Genomic DNA, 9,784 nt, shown 5'->3' with positions numbered 1-9,784 from the left:
TAATCTCTTACTGTTCCTAATCTATAAATTTAAACTTTATCTTAGGAATGTATGTGTGCTTCCCAGGTGGCTGTAGTGGTTAGCAACCCACCTGTCAATGCGGGAGACATGAGACAGGGATTCGATCCCTGGGTCAGGAAGATCCCCAGGAGGAGGGTGTGGCAACCCTGCAGGATTCTTGCCTGGAGAATCCCATGGACAGAGGATCGAGGTGGGCTATAGTCCATAGCGTTGCACAGAGTCGAGCACCACCGAAGTGACTTAGCACGCACACACGCATGTACAGGAAAAAGCAGGATACATAGATTCAGTACTATCCATGGTTTTGGGCATCCACTGAGAGCCTTGGAATGTATCCTCCTTGGCTAACAGGGAACTACTGTATATATTTTGGTCACCCGATGTGAACAGCCAACTTATTGGAAAAGTCCTTGATGCTGTGGAAAGATTGAGGGCAGAAGGAGAAGAGGTCATCAGAGGATGAGATGGCTGGATGGCATCACCGGTGCAATGGGCATGAACTTGGGCAAACTCTGGGAGATGGAGAGGAACAGGGAGGCCTGGCGTGCTGCAGTCCACGGGGTCGCAAAGAGTCGGCCACAACTGGGCAACTGAACAGCAACTGTATATATTCTTTAGAATAAAGACTTACAAATGTTAGGTGTTATTAACTTAAACTTCCTGAGAGAGACAGAGGGAATGGTTAGTTGAAAGCAGTGGTTCTTAACTGGGGACATTTAGGGAACATTGACAATTCCTGGAGACGTGTCTGGTAGCCACAAGTGAGGATGCTGGGGGTGCCACTGCATCTGGTGGGGAGAGCTCGGGGATGCTGCCAAACATCCTACAGTGTTCAGGACAGCTTCCCCAGCATAGAGTTAAGAGCCCAAATGTGCACGGTGCAGTAGTGGAGAAGCCTGGCTGGAGGAAGGTTCTCCAATGCGTGTGGAAGGAAGAGGATTGTGGGGGTAGGGAGAGGTCTGCTCGGAGTAACCAGGGCTCTCCCTGCTCTCCAAGGATGGCTTTGGATTTCAGGAGGGCCAGGTGTTTGGAGTTTAAATACCTTGAGACTGTTATAGAGAAGGCTCGTTGAACCCGTCACATAAACCGGCCCTGAAGGTCACCAGCAGAGGCAACTGCAGCCGTAGTTTGAGCAAAGCAGAAGGAAGAGCCTCAGTGATCCCCATGAAGCCTGGGGTTTGCCAGTCAGCAGGAAACGGGGGACTCAGCCCTGCGAGGGCCAGGCGTCCCTGCTGGTAGCTGGTGCGTTCAGACACACACGCTGATGATGCTTAGATCATCTGGACACTACACGTAACTTACCTTCTTTCAGTGAAGAGCTGAATTTAATCCACCTGTTGTGAGGGCCATCGGCCAATGAACTGTTAATCGCATCAGTCACATCCAACTCTTTGCGACCCCATGGACTGTAGCCCACCAGGCTTCTTTGTCCATGGGATTTCCCAGGCAAGAATACTGATGTGGGTTGCCATTTCCTTCTCCAGGGAATTGAACCTGCGTCTCCTGCATTGCAGGTGAATTCTTTACTGCTGAGCCACCAGGAAAGCCCCAAAGGGCGTGTTGCCTTCCCTCTGGGGGATCGAACCCTGGTCTCCCGCATGACAGGTGGGAATACTCACCACTATACTAATGAGGACAGCAGCAAGTCTTATAAAAGTACTAAATAACTGTCAATGTCTCTTTTTTCCTAAAAATATATACTGGACCTCCCTCTCTTTCTTGGTGCCTCTGTGCATGTGCACATCTTGGATGAGAGACAGCTAGCACTCTGAAAAGAGCTCAGGCCTACCCACCAGGGTGCTGGTCTTGGCCCTTCTGGAAAGTTCTCTGTGACCTCATGCAGACCCTTCCTCTCTCTGGAGCCCTGAGGAAAGAAGAACAGCACTGCCCCATGAGCTGGTAGGAACCCAGGCCCCTCCAGGCTCCAAGAGCCTCTGAAACCAGAAGGAGCAGCCATAAGCGGCTGCACCCATATCTCTTTGCTCTCCGAGAATAAAAATTCTAAGTCAGTTGGAATTCAAAATCAAGCCTATGTAAATATTTTCAAAACCAGAAATTAAAAAAAAAAAAAAGGGACAACAATGATTTTGAACAAGTCTCTGAGTCCAAGTTGACTCAGTTATTACAGGTGCCGGAAAGAAAACTCTCCTCTGTCTCTGCCTGTTCTTTCCTTTCCCCTCTACCCTCCAGTTCTCCTGGTGCCACTCAAGTCAGCCAGCGTCCCCTCCAAACTGCACTGTCATCGCTCCTGGCCGCTGAAGAGCGTGTGACCTTGGTGCACACCGCCACCTGCCAGCAGCAGGGCTGTGCCAGGGAAGCGGGGGTTGGAGGATGTCTGCCAACTCCTGGGCTCCTCTTGTTGATGCGGGGCCTGTGGGTGGCCCCAGCTGGCCAGCTGGCCCCTCAGGCTCGTCCCTCTCTCTGGGCCTCCCGCCCTCTATTTAGCAGCGATGCTAAACAGCAGGATCAGGTGTCTGCCATGCCACACGTCCTGGGAGAGGGGGCTGTTGGGGCCCGAAGATAGTGTCCAGGCTGCAGTGCTCAGTGGCCTGGCTCCGGACCCTTGCCGTCAGGTGCCTGTCGGGGTGAGGGTGCTGTGTCCCCCGGGGGCATGTGGATCCTGGGAGAATCAAAACAGGCTGCCTCTGACAGGTGCTGCCTGGGCGCCTTGGTGGGCTCTCCAAGGCCCCTGCAGGCAGCCCCCCTCCGAAGCCTTCTGCAGCCTCCTTCTCTCTGTGCCCCATTCCCACTCCACCTGTCTGCACATGACTGTGTTGGAGCCTCCAGGTTTGGCGGTGGTCTGTCCCTTCACCCTTCCTGGCAGGTTCTGTAAGGCAGCTGGTGAGAGGTTAGAGTAGGTGGTGTCCGGGTGGTCTGCTGAGGGTCTGTCTGCCCCTCCCCATCCCCCTCCCCCCAGCAACTGCTGGGAGGCTTAGCCCTCTCGGGGCCCCAGGTTCTCAAATGCAAGTCAAGAACCATAAGGAGCACCTTCCTCATGGGGTTGGGATCAGGCTTAAACGAGAAGGTCTAGGGCACGGTTGGGCTTCCCTGGTGGCTCAGATGGTAAAGAACACACCTGCAATGCAGGAGACCCAGGTTCAACCCCTGGGTCGGGAAGATCCCCTGGAGAATGGCATGGCAGCCCGCTCCAGTATTCTTGTCTGGAGAATCCCATGGACAGAGGAGCCTGGAGGGCTAGAGCCCATGTGGTCACAAAGAGTAGGCGCTGTTTACAATAGCCAGGACATGGAAGCAACCTAGATGTCCATCAGCAGATGAATGGATAAGAAAGCTGTGTATACATAATGGAATATTACTCAGCTATTAAAAAGAATGCATTTGAATCAGCTCTAATGAGGTGGATGAAGCTGGAGCCTATTAAAGGGAATAAAGTAAGTCAGAAAGAAAAATACCAATACAGTATATTAACGCATATTGGAATTTAGAAAGATGGTAACGAAGATCCTATATGCAAGACAGCAAAAGAGACACAGAGATAAAGAACAGACTTCTGGACTCTGTGGGAGAAGGCAAGGGTGGGATGATTTGAGAGAACAGCATTGAAACATGTATATTATCATATGTGGAATAAATCACCAGTCCAGGTTCAATGCCTGAGACATGGTGCTCAGGGCTGGTGCACTGGGATGACCCTGAGGGATGGGATGGGGGGTTCGGGATGGGGACACATGTACTCCCATGGCTGATTCATGTCAATTTATGGCAAAAACCACTACAATATTGTAAAGTAATTAGCCTCCAATTAAAATTAATTAATTAATTAAAAAAAAGAGTAGGACACGACTGAGCAACTAACACACGCACAGGGCAGGGCTGTGTGAAGCTCAGTGACTGTAACTATTTTTGTTTTTATTCTCGAGGCACAAACTAAATGCCATGAGCCCCACCAGGAGCCAGAAGCTGCTGGGAGGTAGAACTGCTACATCTGAGCCCTGGGGAGACACAGCCTGGGGGGGCAGGGAGCAGGGGTCAGGAATTGGAGTAGAGAGAGGAGTCAGGAAGAGTGGGAGGGGAGTAGCGCGGGAAGAAGGAGGGGAAGGGGTTAGCATGGGGGTCAGGAGGCCATCCGACAAAGGAGGAACAGGCCGCCTTGAGTCTCTGCAGAGTGTCTAGGTGCACAGGTGGGTGCGGGGTATCCCAGGCCAAGGGGGAGGCGTGAGCCAAGTCCTGTGGCCTTGAAGCTGGTGGCCAGCTGGGCAACCACAGGAGCTGGGCCTGGCCAGAGGGTAGAGTGTGGGGAAGGGCAGACGTGGGCTGGAAGAGAAGGCAGGCGCTGGGCCAGCAGAGCTGGGCAGGCCTTGCTTGGACTTGAACTCTGGGGGAGATGATGGAGGGATGCTTTGGTTTCCTTTGGGGCTGCCAAGATGGGCCTTTATTCCTCTCCTATATTGGTCCAAGGTCAGCATTTCAGGGAATGCGTAACTTGATTCTCAGTCAGCGACCCAGGTTCCCAGGTTGCACTGACACCCCTTAAAGTCTGGCAGATTGACCTTGACCCTGCCCACCTCTCTGTCCCTTCATCAGCTCCTCTTCATTCAACCTTTGGCATATGCCTGCTATATCTTATAGATAAAACACAGCATGTCTAGTTAAACTTGACTTTCAGACATACAATAAATACTCCTTTAGTCGAAGGGATGTGGTTGTTTTAGTTACCAAATCGTGTCCAACTCTTTGTGACTGCATGGACTGTGGCCCACCAGTCCCGTGTAATCCTCTGTCCATGGGATTTTCCAGGCAAGAAGACTGGAGTGGGTTGCCATTCCCTTCTCCAGGGGGTCTTCCTGACCCAGGGATCGAACCCGAATCTCCTGCATTGGCAGTCAGATTCTTTACCACTGAGCCACCAGGGAAACCCAGTCTAAGTATAGTAGTCCCAATTATTGCATAAGATACACTACACAATTCCCTGCTGTTTATCTGAAATTCAAATTTAACAAGGTGCACTGTATTTTTCTTTCTAAATCTGGTGATCCCACTTACAGGGCCCCTAATTGGTGGACTAATGTGTCCCTCAGATCATGGGCATTTCCAGTCACCCCTGACTAGAGCAATAGGTTGGGTCTGAAGCACTTACACTCTGCCTGCATAGACAGAGCTATCAGTTCAGTTCAGTCGCTCAGTCGTGTCCGACTCTTTGCGACCCCATGAATTGCAGCACGCCAGCCTTCCCTGTCCATCACCAACTCCCGGAGTCCACCCAAACCCATGTCCATTGAGTCGGTGATGCCATCCAACCATCTCATCCTCTGTCGTCCCCTTCTCCTCTTGCCTTCAATCTTTCTCAGCATCAGGGTCTTTTCCATCAAGTCAGCTCTTCGCATCAGGTGGCCAAATTATTGGAGTTTCAGCTTCAACATCAGTCCTTCCAATGAACACCCAGGACTGATCTCCTTTAGAATGGACTAGTTGGATCTCCTTGCAGTCCAAGGGACACTCAAGAGTCTTCTCCAACACCACAGTTCAAAAGCATCAATTCTTCAGTGCTCAGCCTTCTTTATAGTCCAGCTCTTACATCCATACATGACCACTGGAAAAACCATAGCCTTGACTAGACGGACCTTTGTTGGCAAAGTAATGGCTCTGCTTTTTAATATGCTGCCTAGGTTGGTCATAACTTTCCTTCCAAGGAGCAAGCGTCTTTTAATTTCATGGCTGCAATCACCATCTGCAGTGATTTTGGAGCCCAGAAAAACAAAGTCAGCCACTGTGTCCACTGTTTCCCCATCTATTTGCCATGAAGTAATGGGACTGGATGCCATGATCTTCGTTTTCTTAATGTTGAGCTTTAAGCCAACTTCTTCACTCTTCTCTTTCCCTTTCATCAAGAGGCTCTTTAGTTCTTCACTTTCTTCCATAAGGGTGGAGCTCTGGGCTGCTTCTTTCTCCTATTGTGGTGGCATCAAGTTTCCCTAAGGGCAAGAACACAGTCTAAAGATGAGGGGACTGACCCCGACACCTCCCCAGCTGCATGGCATCAGCCCCTAAAATGCCCCCAAGTCCATGCACAGAGGCCCTCCTGGTCCCTGTTTCCATGAGCAGGCCCTGGCTGTCAGTAGTGACATGGTCAAATTCTCAGCCTCAGCTTTGAGCTCACAGCAGAACCCCAAGGGGGCTGGCATCTAGGACAAGGACGCTTGGAGAGAGAGGGCAGGGAATCAGATGGATTTGAAGTTTCTCAGACTTGTTCCCCTGCCACCAGCTGGAGAAGATGCTCTGCCTTTCTGGGACTCCTGTGATGAGATCAGACCTACCTGGCAATGATCTTCCATTCTCAGCCCAGGATGCGGAGCCGTCATTAGACCTGTGCAGGTGATATAATCAGGAGTGTGATGGCTCACTGTATTCACAGTCCCGGGGATGGGGAAACTGTGGGGCCAGGTTAGAACTTGATTCTCCCTGAGCTCCTTCCTCCTGCTTTCAGAAATCCACCCTCCTTCTTCCTTGCTGCTCCAGCTTGGTCTCCTTCGCCCCATTCATCTACCACTGCCAGCATTTTTAGGGACATTGCGACACCCCCAAGCACCCAGAGAGCCAGCAGAAGTCATCCCAGCTGGGGACTCAGCCCTCACATGGGGCAGCTCATGGCCCAGGGTCTGGGGGCCTCGCCTCCAAGCTGAATGATGGCGTGACTGCACAGGGTCAGGTAATCCCTGGAGAGTTTGGGAAGTGCTGAGACTCCCTGGTCCACTGTGAGGGGGCGGCTCTGACAGCTGGGTGCAGGTGGGGTGGGCGACCCAGAAAGAATGGGGCCTTTTTCCAGCTTGGCTGCAGAGCATTCAAGAGAGGGCCTGGCCTTAACCGGAAATGGCTGTGGACCTGAAAACGGCACAAATTCTGGCTCTGGGAGTGGACCCACGCCAGGCAGAATAAGAGTAATAACAGTGGCTTTCTGTGTGTGGCGGGGGGGGGGGGGGTCGTGTGAAAGTCACTCAGGTGTGTGAGACTTCTTGCAACCCCATGGACTATATAGTCCATGGAATTCTCCAGGCCAGAATACTGGAATGCATAGTCTTTCCCTCCTCCAGGGGATCTTCCCAACCCAGAGATCAAACCCAGGTTTCCCGCATTGCAGGTGGATTTTTTGCCAGCTGAGCTACAAGGGAAGCCCAAGTGTATGTGTAAATCAGCTAGTTTAATCCCCACAACTACAGATAAGGTAGGTAATATGTTAACCCCATTTCACAGAGGAACAAACTGAGGCTCAGCGAGGTCAGGCAATGTGCCCAGACAGGACAGCTCGTGGCTGGAGAGGAGCCACTAGGGATGCCACATCTGCCTTCAGTGCCAGGCTGAAATGTGGCATCAGTCTGCTCCAACATTCACAGCGTGGCTATGGAAACACAAGACCCCCTAATGAGGAGCTAGGACTTAACAAGGACACTGTGAGGAGACATAGGACTCAGTGTGAGGAAGGGAAGATGTTCTGGCGGTCAGAGTGGCCCAGAGGTGGACAAGGCGACTTTGGGAGGGACTGAGTCTGTGTGGTTGGATATATGCAAGTGAAGAGGCTGGTCCCGTTTTCTGAGACCCTGGTAATAACAGACACTGTACTCTGGATTCTCACAGCTCCATCACACAGGCGCTGCTGTACCCAATTTACAGATGAGGAAATGGAGGTCCAGAGAGATTAAGTGACGATAGTTATGCACGTGACTGGTGGGGGAGCCATGACTTAAAACCAAAGATGTGTGTTTCCAAAGCTGTCCATACATCTACTGAGCACCTACTGTGTGTCTGGTACTATTCTCCTCTGTGTCTGTGCTCAGTCACTAACTCCAACTCCTTGGGACCCCACGGAGTGTAGCCCTCCAGGCTTCTCTGTCCATGGGAGTCTCCAGGCAAGAATGCTGGGGCAGGGGGGGTTGCCATTCCCTTCTCCAGGGGGTCTTCCTGACCCAGAAATTGAACCCGAGTCTCCTACATTGGCAAGCGGATTCTTTACCACTGAGCTATCTGAAAGGTATACTATTCTTTTAGACATTAAGATTCCAGAGGGACCATTCTTTGTCCTGGTGGACATCAGATTCCAGTGAGGAGAGAGACAACCCAGAGTAACAAGACCAAAATAGAACTGAGCAAGAATGTTGTTCAGTCGCGAAGTCATGTCTGACTCTTTGTGACCCCATAGACGGCAGCATGCCAGGCTTCTCTGTCCTTCACTGTCTCCCAGAGCTGGCTCAAACCATTGAGTTGGTGATGCCATCCAACCATCTCATCCTCTGTCGCCCCCTTTTCCTCCTGCCCTCAATCTTTCCCAGAATCAGGGTCTTTTCCAAAGTGTTGGCTCTTCACATCAGATGGCCAAAGTATTGGAGCTTCAGCTTCAGTATCAGTCCTTCCAATGAATATCTAAGGTTGAGTTCCTTTAGGATTGACTGATTTATCTCCTCACTGTCCAAAGGACTCTCAAGAGTCTTCTCCAGCACCACAATTTGAAAGCATCAATTTTTTGATGCTCAGCCTTCTTTATGGTCCAACTCTTATATGATTACGGGAAAAACCATAGCTTTGACTATATAGACCTTTGTTGGCAAAGTGATGTCTCTGCTTTTTAATATGCTGTCTAGATTTGTCATAGCTTTTCTTCCAAAGGGCAAGTATTTTTTAATTTCATGGCTGCAGTCACCTTCTGCAGTGATTTTGGAGCCCAAGAAAATAAAATCTGCCACTGCTTCATTTTTTCCCCCAATTTCCCCATTTTCCATTTTTTCCCAGAACAAGAATGCGGTGAGACCAAAGGTGGGCTGAACTCAAGAGAGTTTGCGATGGTCAGGGGAGGCCACTCTGAGAGGTGCATTTGAGCTGAGATCAAAAAGGCAAGAAGGAGAAAGTATTGATATCATGAAGAGCTGAGGAAACAGTGCTCTGGGCAGAGGAAACCACAGGTACAAAGGCCCTGGGGTGAGCCAGGGGAAGACCAATGTGGGGAAAATAGCCGAGGTAGGGGACCAGATCACTGGGGCCCTGGTCCTCCAGGGTTTAAACTTCTTTTGTAATTATTGGAAGGTTTGTAAGCAGTGGTGTGCTGCAGACGACTCATGCCCACTCCTGACAATCATCCGTTAAATCTTCAGGATTGTTGCCTGTTGTTAAACTATTAGTAGCTTGAAATCAGCCTCGGTGGGAGTATTTACACCATGGAAACTGGCCGGCACCACAGGTCATGGCTTTGCACCCTGGGAAGCAGGTGGTTAAGCACTTATTTGCACCACACTGATTTTAGACAGGGAAGTGGGGGGACGGGATTTGCACTTGAAGGAACCCTCTCTGGCCGCAGGGAGGAGACTGGCTTTCAGGAGACAGAGAAGTAAGATGCCAAGCAGGGACGGTCACTGCATTAGTACATGTCCGAGAGATGGGGGTTTGGACCAGTGTGGGCCAGTGGATGGATCTGAGTGGTTCTGAAGGCAGATCCAGTGGGCCTCATTAAGATGACCCCATTACTGAAGCTCAGAGCAAAGAGGTGACCTGCCAATGTCACAAGGCTGGAGTATGGAGGAGTTGTGATTGAGCCCAGGCCTTTCTGTTCCCTAAACCTCAGTGTTTCCTGATTGCCTTGAAGACTCTTCCTGGGGAAGGTTATGCTCTAGGACAAAGAGGAAATAATTAATGCGTGACCCTCAGCCCTAGGGGGCTTCCCAGGTGGCTCTGTGGTAAAGAATGTGCCTGCCAAGCAGGAGATGTGGGTTCAATCCCTGGATAGGAAAGATCCCCTGGAGAAAGAAAAGGGCAACCCACT

Source organism: Oryx dammah, unplaced genomic scaffold (assembly GCF_014754425.2).
Source record: "Oryx dammah isolate SB20612 unplaced genomic scaffold, SCBI_Odam_1.1 HiC_scaffold_16, whole genome shotgun sequence".
Lineage (NCBI taxonomy): Eukaryota > Metazoa > Chordata > Mammalia > Artiodactyla > Bovidae > Oryx > Oryx dammah.
The sequence above is the reverse complement of the archived record's forward strand: the minus strand, read 5'-3'. Positions refer to the sequence as shown.